The following is a 19,517-nucleotide window of genomic DNA, read 5'->3' on the forward strand; positions in this document are numbered from 1 at the left end:
TCACTAGATAAATGACCTGTTGTAGCACACCCAAATGAGGAATGTGTTGCCTCCAAAATCAAAATAGGCCCACTAGGTGATTTTCCTTTTTCTTGTTTTTAGAAGGGGTCAAATGCAACAACTTATTCACCTTAGAAGGTATATCTCGAGAGGCCCCACACCCCTAGAAATTTCACTGAGGTAGAAGTTCCCTGAATTTTAGTCAGATTTATTTTCTATCCCATGGCATGCGAATGTCTCACCAACAAGTCCAGTGTGTTTGCTACTTCTTGCTCACTGAGTCCAATCAACATAATGTCATAAATGTAATGGACCAGTGTCATATCTTGTGGAAGAGAAAAAGCAACCAAGACCTCTGTGAACAAGACATAAAGCCAGAGAGTTGATACACCTCTGAGGTGGGACAATGAAGGTATATTGATGGCCTTGCCAGCTGAAGGCAAGTTGCTTGGATGGGCCCTATAAACAAGAATGGAGAAAAAGGCATTTGCCAAATCAATGGCTGCATACCAGGTACCAGGAGACGTGTTAATTTGCTCAAGCAATGAAACCACATCTGGTACAGCAGCTGCAATTGGAGTCACAACTTGATTAAGCTTACCATAATCCACTGTCATTCTCCAAGACTCATCTGTCTTCTGCACAGGCCAAATAGGAGAGTGCACAATGGGGATGTGGTGGGAATCACTATCCCTGCATCTTTCAAGTCATTGATGGGAGTGATTATCTTTGCAATCCCTCCAGGGATGTAATTTGTTTTAGAGTTACTATTATTCTAGGTAGAGGCAGCTCTAATGACTTCCATTTGGCATTTCCCACCATAATAGCGCTCACTCTACCAGTCAGGGAGTCAATGTGAGGATTCTGCCAACTGCTAAGTATGTCTATTCTAATTACGCATTCTGGAACTGGAGATGTGACCACAGGATGAGTCCAGGGACCCACTGGACTCACTGTACATCAGATCTGAGCTAAAAATTCATAAATTACCTGACATTCATAAGCCTCTCCTCTGACTGGAGGGCCACAATGATGTTTTGGGTCCCCTGGAATTAATGTCAGTTTAGAGCCAGTGTCCAGTAGTCTCCTAAGGTCTGATCATTTCTTTTTCACCAATGCAATTATCCTGCTAAAAGGCCAGAGGTCTTCCTGTGGAAGGATGGGAGAAAAATTAACAGTATAAACTGTCAGTAATGTAGTGGGGTCCTTCCTCAAGGGGACTGGACTCTTCTTCATTCAAGGGGTTCTGGGTGTACAAACTGGTTCAAGTCTGGAAATTGGTTGAGGGGCCATGATTCTCTGATTCTCTATTTTTATAATTCAAATTAGTCTTTTGTCCACTTGACCTGGAAGTTTCTGCTTATACAAATTAAGTGAGAATTTAGTAGGCTTCTTATCAATTTCACTTCTAGGAGTATCATGATTAATTAGCCAATTCCAGAGCTCTACATGAGTCAGACTTTTATGATTGGTGCTTTGCCTCTGCTGTTCATTATGGCAACTACACCCACCTTGCCTTTGATGGTTAAGTGCTGCCACTTGGCCCCTGCCACCTCAGGATCCAAATATTCCCATTGCATTTAAGTTTTCCAGTTGAATGACTGTGGTTCCCACTGTAAGATCTGACATACAGAGAAGAGCAATCATAGAACTCTTCAAGGGTGCATATCTATTTTGAAAGGTATTTGTGAAGGGTGTGTCTTCTGGACCCTCCCAGTTGGGATCAGTAGGTCTAAAGTTACTAATCGACTGAAGTATTTCGATCTCCCTATGCCTCTGGATGCTTTCCTCTACATTAAACCAAGGGAGATCAAGAATTTTCAGCTCGCTCACAGTGGACCATCTTTTGATCCATGTATCAGCTAACCAAGCAAAAAAACTATAATAACTTTTTTTTAACTCCCCTAGTTTCAACATTTAAATGCAGAATCCCTGCTTAGTGGGCCCATATCAATAAATTCAGCCTGATCCAACTTTATGTTTCTTCTACCATTATCCTACACTCTTAATATTCATTCCCATACCTGTTCTTTAGATTTCTGCTTATATAAATTAGAAAACCCAAGCAGTTCTTTTGGAGTATAGCACATCTTCTCTTGGGTCACAATCTAAACTTCACCTCTAAAGGCCTACCAGGACTTTAATCTAATTATAGGCCTAGAAGCAAACACGGGTGATGGAGATGGGTCCTGAGGAGACTCAACATTGTCTTGACTGGCAACTGCCTCATGGGAGGCCATCACTGTTGCCTCAGGCAGTGCATGGTTAATTTACTCAGACAAAGGTAAAAAGGCGGATGGCGGAGTGGGTGGGAGAAGGGAGGTTGCCACCACTAGGGGAGGGGAGGCTGTTTCCTCTCTCAAAAAGGGCTCATCAGAATTTACAAGCTCAGTGTCCCCAATTTCATCAGGGTCCTCCCACACGTCCCCATTCCAAGTTGCAGGATCCCATCCTTTTCCAATCAATATCCTTACTCTAACAGTAGACACATGGTGAGACTGAGTGTGCACCTTTCGTTGCATGTCAGTCACTCCCACTATAAGAGCTTGTGTCTAATTTTCCGCAATTTCAGCCCTTTGTCTACAGGAGATAAGATTCTCACTCAGGGCAATCTTAGAAGATTTGAGGCTCAGTATGTGCTTCTGGAGCCAGGAGTTAGAATCCTTGAGCTCATCTTTTTCTTTCATTGCTTTGTCCAGCAAACTCAGGAGCAACTTACCAACTTCATTAAAATTCATTGTTTCTCTACATACAATCAAAGGTATTCTGTGTAGAGTCATTAAACTCTTTGCCTCTCAAGAGCTGTGAATTAGGAGTATCAGATGCATTTACTTTGCATAACTCTCAAAAGAGTATGTGCCAAGGACTGTCAGTGTTCTGCATACTATTAGTAGTGTTCTTAGCATTTTGGGGTCTAATCACATTAAGCAGCCAACTCCAGAAACCTCAAAATCAACTAAAGAAATCCGTCTTTAAAATTTTGTTCCTCTAGAACCACTCCTGTTACCAAAATCTGTATTAGCCAGGGTTCTCTAGAGGGATAGAACTAATAGAATATATCTATATATGAAAGGAATTTTATTAATAATTGAATCACACAATCACATGGTGAAGTCCCACGATAGGCCATCTGCAAGCTGAGGAGCAAGGGAACTAGTAGTAGCTTAGTCTCAGTCCAAAAACCTGAAAAGCAGGGAAGCTGACAGTGTGGCCTTCAGTCTGTGGGTGAAGACTCGAGGGCCCCTGGCAAAACAGTGGTGTAAGTACAAAACTCTAAAAGCCAAAGAACTTGAAGTCTGATGTTCAAGGGCAGAAAGCATCCAGCACAGGAGAATGATGAAGGCTGGAAGACTTAGCAAGGATGCTCTTCCATCTTCTTCTGGCTGCTTTATTCTAGCTGTGCTGGCAGCTGATTGGATGTGCCCAACCAGATTGAGGGTGAGTCTGCTTCTCGCAGTCCAGTGACTCAAATGTTAATCTTCTCTGGCAACACCCTCACAGACACACCCAGAAATAATACTTTGCATCCTTTAATTTAATCAAGTTGACACTTAATATTAACCATCACACCCCTCTTGTTTTCAGGCTCCTCCTTTATGCAAACAGTCCTCACTGGCAATGAAAGAGGAAGATATTTAAATTAAATGTGAGTTTACAGTTATAATGTGACCTGAACCAGACTTTTAATAACCACATACGACTGAGAGGTTATGTAATATACTCAAGGTGTCATTAAAGTACAGGAAAGAGAGATGCACCATAGCTCAAGTGCTGGCAGAGATTGGAGAAAAAACACAAAATCTTTTCACATTTTTACTCCACCACATTGAAACTATTGAATAAATTGATTACAATGGACGATAAACAATGCACCATTTCACTTCCTTTCTGTAACATAGCATAGTATTAGTCATATAGCAGGAGCCACAAATACCTGCTAATTTTACATGACCTAATTCAGAAAGGAAAATTGGTTATCACATATATTTTACCTTTAAATTAGAAAATGGCAGCTAGGCGCGGTGGCTCACCCCTGTAATCCCAGCACTTTGGGAGGCCGAGCAGGCAGATCACGAGGTCAGGAGATCGAGACCATCCCAGCTAACACGGTGAAACCCCGTCTCTACTAAAAATACAAAAAATTAGCTGGGCGCAGTGGCTGGCGCCTGTAGTCCCAGCTACTCGGGAGGCTGAGGCAGGAGAATGGCGTGAACCCGGGAGGCGGAGCTTGCAGTGCAGCGAGATAGCGCCACTGCACTCCGGCCTTGGCGAAAGAGCGAGACTCTGTCTCAAAAAAAAAAAAAAAAGAAAAAAAGAAAAAAAGAAAAACAGAAAAAAGAAAATGGCAAGGTAGGTGAAGGGGATACACTAAAATAGTCAAGGTATGTTATTCAGTAAGACCCTAATCCCCCAATCAGGCACAGAACAGAGTGATATGAGAAAGGAGCAAGCAAAAAAGAGCAGGGAAATGTACTCTTGACATTTTTGACCTTACTATAAAATGAGCATGAGAATAGAAAGACAAGATGAGACCTAGAAAAAAATCTTAAGGGACCACCATATCCAACACCCTGCCTTCAGTCAGGTGAGAATCTCCAACATCCAGGAAAACATACAGTGTGTGTATATATATATATATATACATACACACATATATAGATATACACACACACACATATATATTCACACACATACACATACACACTAGCTGGGCATAGTGCCATGTACTTGTATTTCCAGCTACTTGAGAGGCTGAAGCAAGAAGGTTCCTCAGGGGTAGAAGCCCAGAAGTCCAAGACCAGTCTGGGCAATATAGTGAGATTCTCTCTCTCTCTCTCTCTCTCTCTCTCTCTCTCTGTGTGTGTGTGTGTGTGTGTGTGTGTGTGTGTGTGTATGAATTTCTCACTGCTTGGGGCATCTACTTGGTAAGTATTTTTTCTAAGTTTTTGATAGACAAAATTTTTTCTTATACCTATAATATTGCTGGTATTCACTTTCTCTGTAATTCAATTAATGTTCTTTTGAGAAATTTTTGTTACACTATATTATTATATATTTAAATGAAAAGACTTGTATTAACAGATCAAAAAGTACATATGGAAAGAAAACCATAGTGTTCATCAATCTTTACAATTTTAGTTCATACAATTGAATTAGGATAATTTTATGCCCTTGTCCTAGGTTAGGGCATGACAAAGATTTGCCTACTGCTCCTCCTCTGGCTGTGGTAAATGGTTTTCAAAAAGGGCCTGTGTCTATGCTATGCCAGTCAAAGATATGATTAAGAAATAAGGTTCTCTTTGCTTTAGAATTGCTAATTGTAAAGATAATATATTTCTAAGGCTTTTGATATATATCTATGCTACTACATGGTGGGAACCTCACTAACAATAATGACAGCAGTGAAAAGTGGAGCAAAGGGATAGAGAGAAAGATTGAGTCCTGCTAATCTCATTTGATCCATGCCTTTTTCAGTCATGTAAGTCAATAATCCTGTGAGTATTTGTACTTGTGTGGGTGCTTGCTTAGACTATTCTGAATTGGATTTGTCGACTGCAACCACAAGAACCCTGACAAGTACAATGAAATCTATTGTTTAACTATGTTCTAAACATCATACTAAGGCTTTTACATATACTAATTTCATAGTCCCAATGCCTTAGGAAGGTATTTCATTGTAAGTGTTAAGAACTTGGATCCTGGACTGGGACTGCTTGGATTCAAATCACACCTCTACCACTTTGTGGCTTGTATGAATTCAAGCAATTCACTATCTCTATGTGCCTCAGTTTGAGGGTGAAGGATAATAATAGTAATCATCTCAATTTTTTGTGACTTTTAAATGGCATCTATATATATACAATTTATATGTGTATATATACAATTTATATGTATATATATTATATATGTAGTTATTTTAACAGTTTTTGTGTTTTTGTCTCATAGAAAAGATGAGCTATTATTGTTTTTCGCTTCACAAATGAGAAGACTCTAGGCCAGAGAGGTTAATTTATCTAAGATAATACATTCAGGAAGGTTTGGATCTGTGATTTGAATTTATGTCTGTCAGGTTGAATCCCAAATTCTTCTTCTCAACCACCATATTAAATTCTCAATAATAATAAATCATGAATGAATAACAACAAATATTATAATAATTATGATTGTCTTTTGGGGGAGAATGCCAGAATCTCTTTTTTTAAAAAAAACTTATTTTAGGCTCAGGGTACATATGCAGGTTTGTTGTACAGGCAAACTGCATGTCATGGGAGTTTGGTGTACAGATTATTTATTCGCCAAGATAATGACCATAGTACCCAATAGGTAGTTTCTCAATCCTTACTCTCCTGTAATCCTCTATCCTCAAGTAGGCCTTGGTGTCTGGTGTTTCCTTGTGTTCATGTGTACTCAATGTTTACCTTCCACTTATAAAGTGAGAAAATGTGGTATTTGCTTTTCTGTTCCTGCCTTGGTTCACTTAGGATAATGACCTCCAGATCTATCCATGTTAGTGCAAAGACATAATCTCATTCATTTTTATTACTGTGTAATATTCCATGGCATATATGTACCACATTTTCTTTATCCAATCTATCACTTAGAGCCATTTAAGTTGATTCTCTCTTTGCTATTGTGAATAGTACTGTAATAAATATACATGTGTATGTGTCTTTATAATAAAATGATAAACATTTGGTTGGGTATATACCCAATAATGGGCTTGCTGGGTCAAATGTTAGTTCTAAGTTCTTTGAGAAATCATCAAATTGCTTTCCACAGTGGTGGAACTAATTTACAATCCCACCAGCAGTGTATAGCATTCTATTTTTTCAAAACCTCAGCAGTAACTTTTTTTTTTTTTTTTTACTTTTTGATAATAGCAATTCTGACTGGTGAAAATAGTATCTCATTGTGGTTTTGATTTGCATTTCTCAAATGATTAGTGATGAGGAGCCTTTTTTCATATACTTGTTGGCTGCATTTATGTTTTCTTTTGAGAAATGTCTGTTCATGTTCTTTGCCCACTTTTTAATTTTTTAAAATATTTTGCTTGTTAATTTGTTTAAATTCCTTATAGATTCTGGATATTAGACTTTTGTCAGATGCATAGTATGCAAATATATTCTTCCATTCTTTAGGTTGTCTGTTTACTCTGTTAATAGTTACTGTACAGAAAACTATTTAGTTTAATTAGATCTTATTTGTCAATTTTACTTTTGTTGCAATTACTTATGTTATTCTGTCATGAAATCTTTGCCCATTCCTCTCTATGTCCATATGTACATATTTTTTAGCTCCCACTTTTGAGTAAGAATATGTGAGATTTGTCCTTCTGTGTCCAAACTGTTTCACTTAGGATAATGACCCCCAATTTCATCCATTTTGTTGCAAAAGATATGATTTCACTCTTTATGCTTGAATAGTATTTCATTGTATATATACATCACTTTTTTCAACCGATCATCTGTTGATAGACACTGTATTAGTCTGTTCTCACATTGCTATAAAGACATACCTGAGACTGGATAATTTATGGAGAAAAAAGGTTTAATTGACTTATGGTTACTCAGGCTGTACAGGAAGAATGGCTGGGGGGCCTCAGGAAACTTACAATCACAGCAGAAGGGCAAAGGTGAAACAAACACATCTTCACATGGTGGCAGGAGAGAGAGAAAAAAGGGGGAAGTGCCACACACTTTTACACAACTAGATCTTGCAAGAATTCACTCACTATCATGAGAACAGCAAAGGGGAAACACATCCCCATGATCCAATCACCTCCCACCAGGTTTCTCTCTCAACACTGGAAATTGCAATTCAACAGATTTGGGTGGGGACACAGAGCCAAACCATATCATTCCACCCCTGCCCCCCTCCCATAGCTTATGTCCTTCTCACATTTCAGAACACAAGCCTGCCTTCCCAACAGTCCCCAAAGTCTTAACTCATTCCAGCATTAACTCAAAAGTCCAAGTCCAAAATCTTATCTGAGACAAATTAAGTCCCTTCCGCCTATGAGCCCATAAAAATCAAAAACAAGTTAGTTACTTCCAAGATACAATGGGAGCATGGGTATTGGGTAAATACTTTCGTTACAAAATTGGGAAATTGGCCAAAACAAGGGGCTACAGGCCCCATGCAAGTCCTAAACCCAGCAGGGAAGTCATTATACCTTAAAGCTCCAAAATAATACCCTTTGACTCCATGTCTCACATCCAGGCCACACTGATGCAAGGGGTGGACTCTCAAGGCCTTGGACATCTGCACCCCTGTGGCTATGCAGGGTACAGCACTCTTGGCTGCTTTCACAGGCTGAAAAAGTTGAGTGTTTGTGGCTTTTCCAGGTGCACGGTGCAAGCTGTCAGTGTATCTACCATTTTGTGGTCTGGAGGATGGTGGCCCTCTTCTCATAGACTCACTAGGCAATGCCCCAGTGGGGACTCTGTATGGGGGCTCCAACTTCACATTACTCCTCTGCACTGTGCTAGTAGAGGTTCTCCATGAGGCTTTTGCCCCTGAAACACACTTCTGCATGGATATCCAGGAGTTTCCATACATCCTGTTCAATCTAGGCAGAGGTTCCCATCCCTAACTCTTGCCTTCTGCACACCACCAGGCCCAACACCACGTGGAATAAACCAAGGCTTGGGGCTTGCACCCTCTTAAGTAATGTTCCAAGCTGTACCTTGGCCCCTTTTAGCTATGGCTGGAGCTGGATTGGCTGGAACGCAAAGTGCTGTGTCCCGGGGCAGCACAGGGCAGCAGGGCCATGAGTCTGGCCCACTAAACGATTTTTCTCTCCTAGGCCTTCAGAACCATGATGGGAGGAGCTATCATGAAGGTCTCTGAAATGCTCTGGAGGGATTTTCCCCATTCTCTTGGCTATTAACATTTGGCTCCACTTTACTTATGCAACTTTCTGCAGCCTTGAATTTCTCCCCAGAAAATGGTATTTTCTTTTCTACGACATTGTCAGGCTGCAAATTTTCCAAACTTTTATGCTCTGCCTCCCTTTTAAATATAAGCTCCAGTTTCAGACCATCTGATTGCAAAAGCATATGAGTGTACACTGTAAGAAGTAGCTAGGCAACACCTTGAATGCTTGACTCCTTAGAAATTTCTTCTGCCAGATACCCTAAAACATCTCTCTCAAGTTCAAAGTTCCACAGATCCCTAGAGCAGGGGCACAATGCCACTAGTCTCTTTGCTAAAACTTAGCAAGAATGACCCAGTTCCCAATAAGTTTCTCATCTCCACCTGAGACCACCTCAGCGAGTACTTCACTGTCCATATCACCATCAGCATTTTGGTCACAACCATTCAACAAGTCTCCAGGAAATCTGAAACTTACTCTCATCTTCCTGTCTTCTTCTGAGCCCTCCAAACTGTTCCAATCTCTGCCTGTTACCCAGTTTTAAAGTCGCTTCCACATTTTCAGATATCTTTATACCAATGCCCACCTTCTCTGGTACCAATTTTCTGTATTAGTTCATTCTCACATTGCTATAAAGACATATCTGAGGCTGGATAATTTATGGAGAATAAAAGGTTTCATTGACTCATAGTTCCACAGGCTGTACAGGAGGCATGGCTGAGGAGGCCTCAGGAAAATTACAATTATGGCAGAAGGGCGAAGGAGAAGCAATGATGTCTTTGCATGGTGGCAGGAGAGAGAATAAAAGGGGAAGTGCTGCACACTTTTAAACAACTAGATCTTATGAGAACTCATTCACTATCACAAGAACAGCAATTGGGGAAAACTGCCCCCATTATCCAAACACTTCCCACCGGGTTTCTTCCCCAACATTGGGAATTACAATTCAACATGAATGAGTAGGGACACAGAGCCCAATTATATCAGACACTTAGGTTGATTCCGTTTTTTTGCTATTGCAAATAGTGCTGCAGTAAACATATGGGTGCAGTATCTTTTTGATGTAATGATTTCCCATGAGTAGATAGGCAGTAATGAGATTGCTGGAGCAAATGGTAATTCTATTTTTGGTTCTTTGAGAAATCTCCATACTATTTACCATAAATGTTGTACTAATATACATTCCCACCAACGGTGTAAAAGCTTACCCTTTTCTCTACATCCTCACAAACATCTTTTCTGTTTTTTTATAGCAGCCATTAGAGCAGGGTGGGATGATATCTCTTTGTGAATTTCATTTGCATTTCCCAGACGATTAGTGATGGTGAGCATTTTTTTCACATACTTATTTGTCATACGTATGTCTTATTTTAAAAAAAAAATCTATTCATGTCCTTTGCCAACTTTTAATGGAATTATTATTTTTTGTTGAGTTATTTGCATATTCTGAATATTAGTATCTGGTTAGATGAATAATTTACAAATATATTTTTCAATTCTGCAGGTTGTCTGTTCACTTTGTTGATTATTTCTTTTTCTTTGCAGAAGCTTTTTAGTTCAATTAAGTCTCATTTGTCTATTTGGGTTTTTTTTTGGTTGTGCTCTGGAGGTCTTAGCAGCAAATTATTTGCCTAGACCAATGTCCAGAATAGTATTGCCTAGGTTTTCTTGCAGGATTTTTATAGTCTCCGTTCTTATGTATAAATTTCTAATTCATCTTGGTTGATTTTTGTATATGGTGAGGGATAGAAGTCCAGTTTCATTTTTCTGTATATGGAAATCCAATTTTCCCAGCACAATTTGTTGAAAAGGGTGTCCTTTCCCCAATAAATGTTCTTGATAACTTTGTCAAAGATTAGTTGGCTGTTAATAAGTGGCTTCACTTCTGGTTCTCTATTCTGTTGTAATTATCTACATGTCTATTTTTAGACAAGAACCATGCTATTTTGTCTACTGTACAAAATAGTAGTGTAGATCTTTCTTTTAGATCCTGATTGCAATTCTTTTGTATATATACCCAGAAGTTGGATTTCTGGATTATATGGTAGTTCTAGTTTAAATATATTACCCTTTTAATATAACTTGAAGTCAGGTAATGTGATGCCTTTGGCTTTGCTCTTTTTGCGTAATATTGTTATGTTTATTCAGGTTCTTTTTTGGTTCTGTGTGTATGTTAGAACTGACATTTTTATGGTGCTGTGGAAAATGATGTTATTTTGATAGAGATTGCATTGAATCTGTTGATTGCTTTTGGTGGTATGGTCATATTAACAATATTAATTTTTCTGATTCATGAGCATGTGATATTTCATTTGTTTCTGTCATCTACAATTTTCTTTATCAGTGTTTTGTAGTGTTCCTCCTGGAGATTATTCATCTCTTTGGTTCAATTTATTCTTAGGTAATTTTGTTGTAGTTATTTTGATGCAATTGCCTTCTTGATTTGGTTCCAGGATAATTATTATTGATATATAGAAATGCCACTAATTTTTGTATGTTGATTTTGTATCCTGAAACATTACTAAATTCATTTATCAAACGTAAGAGTTTTTGGTGGAGTTTTTAGGTTTTACCAGATATAAGATTGTGTCATCAGCAAACAGCTATAATTTGACGTCTCTTTTCCAGTTTCGATGCCTTTTATTTTTTTATCTTGCCTGACTGCTCTGGCTAGGGCTTTCAGTAGTATCTTGAGTAGGATTGGTGAAAATGGACATCCTTGTCTTGTTCCAGTTCCAGGGCTATTTGATGGCCCCTGAGGCCCAGTCCAGGCCTGGGGGCTTGGGCTCCTATCCTGACATGGGTTCTATCCCCCACTGACAGCAGCCAGCACTCAGGGTGGTCCTTGGCAAGCAAGGACATAGAGAAAAGACTTTCACCTTTTACCTATTCAGTGTAATGTTGGCTATGGGTTTGTCATATATGGCCTTTATTATTTTGACATGTGTTTCTTATATGCTGAGTTTAAGGAGGCTTTTTTAATGAGGGATGCTGAATTTTATCAAATTATTCTTGTGTGTTTATTGAGATGATTATATGGGTTTTGTCCTTAATTTTGTTTATATGGTAATCACATTTATTGATTTGCATATGTTAAACCATCGTTGAATCCCTGGAATAAAACCCATATGATCCAATCACCTCCCATCAGGCTCCTCCACTGACATGTGGAGAGTACAATTCGACACGAGATTTGGGTGGACACAGAGCCAAACACTATCACTCACTGGCTCCTGTATTGGAGGTTCACTTTTGGTTCCTAGCTGGTCCCAGCCACATAAGTTGCACATTTTCCTTTTCCTTCTCCTTCCTAGATATTAGTGTTTTGTGTTGTTTTTCTGCTGATTTCCCATGTTTCCTTTTGATTAATGTATTAAAAGTGTGATTGTCTACATACTACTTTGGTCCTTCTAAATGGATGAGGTATTGCTAAAACGCTGTCACCAGCCATCTTAAAAAAAAATCCCGTATTATTAACTATAAGCATTGTATTATACAGTAGAGCTCTAGAATTTCTTCATCTGATATAATCAAAACTGTATATCTTTTCAACAAGTTCTCATTCCCTGTTCACACCAACCACTGACCACTACCATTCTTTTTTCTGCTTCTGTAAGTTTGACTATTTTGGATGCCTCATATAAGTGGAATCATGTAGTATGTGTTCTTCTGTGATTGGCTTACCTCACTTAGCATGCTATTCTGAAGGTTCATCCGTGTTGTAGTGGGTGACAGAATTCCCTTTTTAAGGCTGAATAATCTTCCCCTTATATATACACACATATATGCAAATTTATACATATACATTTATACAAATATAATACATATGTGTGTGCATATATATAACATTTTCTTTATTCATTCACCTGTCAACAAACATTTTTGTTGTTTCAATATCTTTGCTATTTTGACTAAAGCTGCCAGGAAGATGGAAGTGTAGATTTTTCTTTTAGATCCTGATGGCAATTCCTTTGTATATATACCCTGAAGTTGGATTTCTGGATTATATGCTAGTTCTATTTTAAATTTTTTGAAGAACCTTCATTGTGTTTTCTATTGTGGCTACACCATTTCACATTCTCACCAATGGTGTGCAATTTTTCTCTTTTTTCCACATCCTCACCAACATTTGTTATGTTTGGTTTTATTGAATAATAGACATTGTAACAGATGTGAGGTAATATCTTATTGTGGTTTTGATTTGCATTTACCTGATGAATCACAATGTTGGGCACTCTTTCATATACTTATGGGTCATTTGCAAATCTTCTTTCAAGAAAAGTCTATTCAAATTATCTGCCCATTTTAAAAATTTATGTTTGATACCCTATAATTGTACTGTTTAAGGGATATAACATGATGTTTTGATACACGTATGAGTTCTGTGATGAGCAAATTTGGGAAATTAACATATCCATTACCTTAAATATTTATCATTTCTTTGTGAGGAGAACATTTAAAAACCTCTCTTTTAGCTATTTTGAAATACACAATACATTATTATTAACACTAGTCATCCTACTATGCAATAGATCACAAGAACTTACTCCTTCTATCTAACCATAGCTTTGTATTTACTGACCAATCTTTCATCATCCTCCCCTTTCTCCTCCCCTCCCCATCCTCTGGTAACCACTATTCTACTGTTTTTCTATGAGAACAACTTGTAACATTTCATCTGAGTGAGATCATCACATGGTATTTGCAGTATTTCTGCTCCTGTCTTTCTCTCATTTTTAATAAGGTTATTTTTTAAAATTTGTTTTTGTTATTATGTTTTTCTTTATATATTTTGGAAATTAACCCCTTATCATATATACAGTTTGCAAGTATTTTCTCCCATTTCCTATGTTGCTTTTCAGTTTGTTGATTGTTTCCTTTTCTGTGCAAGAAGCTTCTATTTAATATAATCTTACTGTTTATATTTGCTTTTGTCACCTGTGCTTTTAGTGTCAGATTCAATAAATAATTTCAAAAACCAATATCAAGAAGATATTTTTATATATTTTTCTCTAGGAATTTTACAGTTCCAAATCTTATATTTAAGTTTTTTATCTTTTTTGGGTTGATTTTTGTGTATGCTTTAAGTTAAAAAGTCCATTTTATTCTTTTGTGTGTGACTATCCAGTCTTTTCAACATCATTTATTGAAGAGACTATCCTTTTCCATTATGTATTCTTGATACCCTTGTCAAAGATTTGTTGACTATATATGCATAGGTTTATTTCTGGTCTCCCTAATATGTTTCATTGATCTATATGTGTGTCTTTATGCTAGTATCATACTGTTTTAATTACTGTAATGTGTAATATATTTGAAATCAGGAAATTTAATGCCTCAGCTTTGTTCTACTTTCTCAAAATCACTTTGGCTATTCTACATATTTTGTTGTTCCATAGGAATTTTATATTATTTATATGTTTTCTCTATTTCTATAAGAAATGCCATTGGAGTTTTGATGAGGATAACATTGACTCCATAGATTGTTTTGGATAGTATAAACATTTAAAAAGTATTAATTCTTCCAACCCATGAAACAGGGATGTCTTTCCATTTATTTCTGCCTTTAATTTCTTTCATCAATGTCTTTTACTTTTTGGTGTACAACTCCTTTACCTTCTTGGTTAAGTTTATTCTTAGGTGTTTAATTTTCATTTTTGATACTATTGCAAATGAATCTGTTTTCTCAATCTCCTTTTAAGATAGTTCATTATTAATATATAGAAAGAACTTTTTGTATATTTATTTTGTACCCTGCAACTTTACTGACCTCATTTTTTAGTTCTAATTGTTGCTGTGTTTTTTTGTGGAGTCTTTAGGATATGCTATTTATAAGATCATGCCATCTGCATACAGAGATAATTTTAATTCTTCCTTTCCAATTTTGTTTTCTCTTTTCCTTGCCTAATTGCTCTGGTTAAGACTTCTGGTACTATTTTTGATGCAAGTGACAAGAGTTGCATTTTTTCTCTTGTTCCTGATCTTAGAGGAAAAGCCCTCATTGTTTCGCCATTGAATATAATGTTAGGTGTGGTCTTGTTGTATATGGTCTTTATTATGTTCAGGTAAATTTCTTTTATACCTAGTTTCTTGAGCATTTTTATCATAAAACATTGTTGAATTTGGTCACACGCTTTTTCTGCAAATATTAAGATGATCATGTGGTTTTTATTTTTAAATATGTTAATGTGATGCACCACATTTATTGATTTGCATATATTAGACTATTTTTGTAACCGGTGATAAATCTCACTTGGTCATGGTGTATGATCTTTTTAATATACTGCTGAACTCAGTTTGCTAGTAAGGATTTTTGCATGTATGATCATCAGGAATATTGGCCTGTAATAGGCTTTTTGTGTTTTGTCTTTGTCTGGCTTTGGTATCAGGGAAATGCTGGTCTCATACAATGAGTTTGGAAGTATTCCTTTCTTTTTAATTTTTTGGAAGAGTTTGTGAATGATTGGCATTATTTTTATTTAAATAATGGGTTACGTTCACCAGTGAAAGTGCCTGGTCCTGAGCTTTTCTTTGCTGGGAGGTTTTTGATTAGGGTTATTCAATATTCTTACTCATTATTGGTTAGTTCAGATTTTCTACTTTTTCATCATTCAGTCTTGCTAGTTCATATGTTTCCAGAAATGTTTTCATTTCTTGTAGGTTATCCAATTTTTTATGCATAATTGTTTATGGTAGTCTTGTATAAATTTTCTTTTATTCTGTGGCATCAAGTGTAATGTTTTCTTTTTTATTTCTAATTGTATTTGAATCTTTTCACTTTTTATTATGTTAGCTAAAAGTGTGTCAGTATTGTTTATCTAAATGTTTAGTCTCTATTTCATTTATGTGTGCTTTTATCTTTGTTATTGCCTTCCTCCTGTTAACTTTGAGCTTAGTTTGTTCTTTTTGTCTAGTCCCTTAAATTGTAAAGTTCGCTTACGTTATTGTCTTTCGTATTTTTTAATGTAGGGTTTTTCTTTTTCTTTTCTTTTTTTCTTTCTTTCTTTTTTTTTTTTTTTGACACAGGGTCTCACTCTGTCACTGTGTCACCCAGGTTGGACTGCCGTGGCATGATCTTGGCTCACCGCAACCTCCGCCTCATGGGCTCAGGTGATCCTCCCACCTCAGCCTCCCTAGTAGCTGGGGCTACAGGTGCCTGCTACAACACCCAGCTAATTTTTTTTTGTATATTTTTGTAGAGACAGGGTTTCATCACGTTGCCCAGGCTGGTGTGCCACCATGTCAGGCTATTTATTTTGTATTTTTAGTAGAGACAGGGTTTTGCCATGTTGGCAAGGCTGGGAAACTCCTGGCCTCAAGTGATCCACCTGCCTCGACCTCCCAAAGCGCTGAGATTACAGGCATGAGCCACCGCGCCCGGCCTCTTTGTTGATATTCTTACTTCTTTCAATTTTCCTGATTTTTTTTAGTTGCCTATCTGTGTTCTCTTGTAGTTCACTGAGTTTCTTTAAGACTATTATTTTAAATTATTTGTTACAAAATTCATAGATCTCCATTTCTTTAGGATTAGTTCCTGGAGATTTTTTTTGATAGTGTGATATTTTCCTGATTCTCTGTACTCATTTGCTTTGGGCGTCTGAATATTTGAAGCATCAATCACCTCTTCTATTCTTTCCAGACTGGCTTCAGCATGCAAAGAACTTCACCAATTATCTCAGCTGGAGATTCGGAGTGTGTCTCTCAAACCTTTGTAATAAATGTGCACATTCCACTTCTTTCCATTCCTTTTTAGGAGAAGTTTCAGGACTTTATGCCTTCTCCCAGTCCCTTGGAGTTCTGCCTGGAACTTAGAATCACTCATCAGTTTTCCTTAGGGTAGTACACTGATATTTCTATGTCGAATATTATCTTTACTTCCCTTTCTTTCTCCTGAAGAAGAAAACTCTATATTGTGAACCTTCTTCCAATCCCATTGAGCTGTGTTGAATACTAAGAGCTGCTCTTTCATTTTAACCAGAGAAGTGCATTGGGTGACAGAACATTGCGACTAAGTTCCATTTCTCTTTCCTCCTCTTGAAGGAGAAATCCCAGAATTGTGTGCCTTCTCTCAGTCCCGCAGAACTGGGGTAGCATTTGAGAAGTGCACCCTCTGCCAAGATTTGCACTGTCTGCTGAGATTCCTTGCCTTCTGCTGAGAACCACAACAGCTACTTTGACTTATGCTGGATGTTGGTGGTCATGTTAGCCGTTTGAGGCTGTCCTGGTTCCTGGGGGGCATGTAACTGCTGTCATCTGTGCCTGGCAGCTGAGATTAGCATTAGTATTTGCAATCTGCACTGGGTGTCCGGTGCTGTAGTTGCTGTGGTATACTATAAATTGCACAATAAATGTTAGCATGCAAATAATTAGAGGAACAAAACGAAAAAAAAAACAGTGACAGCTAATCTGTAAATGGAAGTAATGCAAATAGTTAATCATGGGGTATACACTTAGTACTATATAAAGTTTAATTTGTCTAGACTTTCTACCATGGTTCCCTTTAAATATTCTGTCCTATTTGTCTTCATAAGTTGACTTTTACATCTCAGATCAGGTGTTTTTATCCTTGTCCCCAAAATACAACAATAAGTTAGGTATATTGTCGGATGCAGAATTTGCATAGACATGTTTTTTAAGGTTTATGAAAATCTCTTTTATTCCCAGTTAAACATGTTCATCTAAGTATTATTTATGGAAGATGGTTCTATTTTGTGAAACTGCTTAGAAGTTAATTCTCCCATCTATTAGTTGGTCTTATTTTTATTTTTAATTTTAGATTCAAAGGGTTACATGTGCAGGTTTTTTACATGGAAACGTTGCATATGGTTAGGGTTTAGGAATCTATTCAAGCCATTATCCAAATATTAAACATAATACCTACTAGATAAATTTTCAATCCTCCCCCTTCTCCCTACCTTCTGCTTCTTGGAGTCCCCAGTGTCTATTACTTCCATATTTATGTCCACATGTAGCCATTATTTAGCTCCCACTTATAAATGAGAATGTATGTGGTACTTGATTTTCTGTTTCTGAGTTATTTCAATTAGCATAGTGGCCTTCAGCTCCTTTCATGTTTCTGCAAAGAACATGATTTCATTATTGTTTATGGCTGTGTAGTATTCCATAGTATGTATGTACCACATGCTTTATCCAATGAACCACGGTGAACAATTAGGTTGATTCCATGACTTTGGTATTGCAAACAGTGCTGTGATAAAGGTACAAGTGCAGGTGTCTTTTTAAAAATAATGAATTGTGTTTTTGTGGGTAGATACTCAGTAGTGAGATGGCTGGGTCAAATGGTAGTTCTACCTTTAGTTATTTGAGAAATCTCCATACTGCTTTCTGAAGGGGCTAAACTAATATGTATTACCACCAAGAGTATGTAAGTATTCCTTTTTCTCTGGATCTTCACTAACATTTATAATTTTTTGACTTTTTAATAATAGCCACTCTTAGTGGTGTGAAGTGGCATTTTATTGTGGTCTAATTTACATTTATCTGATGACAGTAATATTGAGTATCTTTCCAAATGTTCATTGGCCACTTGTATGTTTTCTTTTTAAGAAGTGTCTTTTCATCTTTTGCTCACATTTTAATGGAGTTATTCATTTCTTTGCTTGTTTATTTGTTTAAGATCTTTATATAATCTGAATATCAGTCCTTTGCATACCATTACTCAACTTTAAACTATACTACAAGGATATATAGCAGGCAAAACAGCATTGTACTGGTACAAAAATAGACACATAGATCAACTGAACAGAATAGAGAGCCCAGAAATAAAGCTATAGACCTACAACCAACTGAGCTTTGACAAAGTCAAAAAAATAAAAAATGGAGAAAGGACGTTCTATTCAATACATTCTACAGGGACGACTGGCTAGCTATATGCGGAAAAATGAAACTGGACTCCTACCACTCACCATATATAAAAATTAACTCCAATACCAAAGCCTGGCAGAGACACAACAAAAAAAGAGAATTTTAGACCAATATCCTTGATGAACATCGATGCAAAAATTCTCAATAAAATACTGGCAAACCGAATCCAGCAGCACATCAAAAAGCTTATCCAACATGATCTAGTGGGTTTCATCCCTGGGATGCAAGGCTGGTTCAACATATGCAAATCAATAAACGTAATCCAGCATATAAACAGAACCAAAGACAAAAACCACATGATTATCTCAATAGATGCAGAAAAGGCCTTTGATAAAATTCAACAGCCCTTCATGCTAAAAACTCTCAATAAATTAGGTATTGATGGGTTTATCTCAAAATAGTAAGAGCTATTTATGACAAATCCACAGCAAATATCACACTGAATGGGCAAAAACTGGAAGCATTCCCTTTGAAAACTGGCACAAGACAGGGGTGCCCTCTCTCACCACTCCTATTCAACATAGTGTTGGAAGTTCTGGCCAGGGCAATCAGGCAGGAGAAAGAAATAAAGGGCATTCAATTAGGCAAAGAGGAAGTCAAATTGTCCCTGTTTGCAGATGACATGATTGTATATTTAGAAAACCCCATTGTCTCAGCCCAAAATCTCCTTAAGCTGATAAGCAAATTCAGCAAAGTCTCAGGATACAAAATCAATGTACAAAAATCACAAGCATTCCTATACACCAATAACAGACAA

Source organism: Pan troglodytes, chromosome X (assembly GCF_028858775.2).
Source record: "Pan troglodytes isolate AG18354 chromosome X, NHGRI_mPanTro3-v2.0_pri, whole genome shotgun sequence".
Taxonomy (NCBI): Eukaryota; Metazoa; Chordata; class Mammalia; order Primates; family Hominidae; genus Pan; species Pan troglodytes.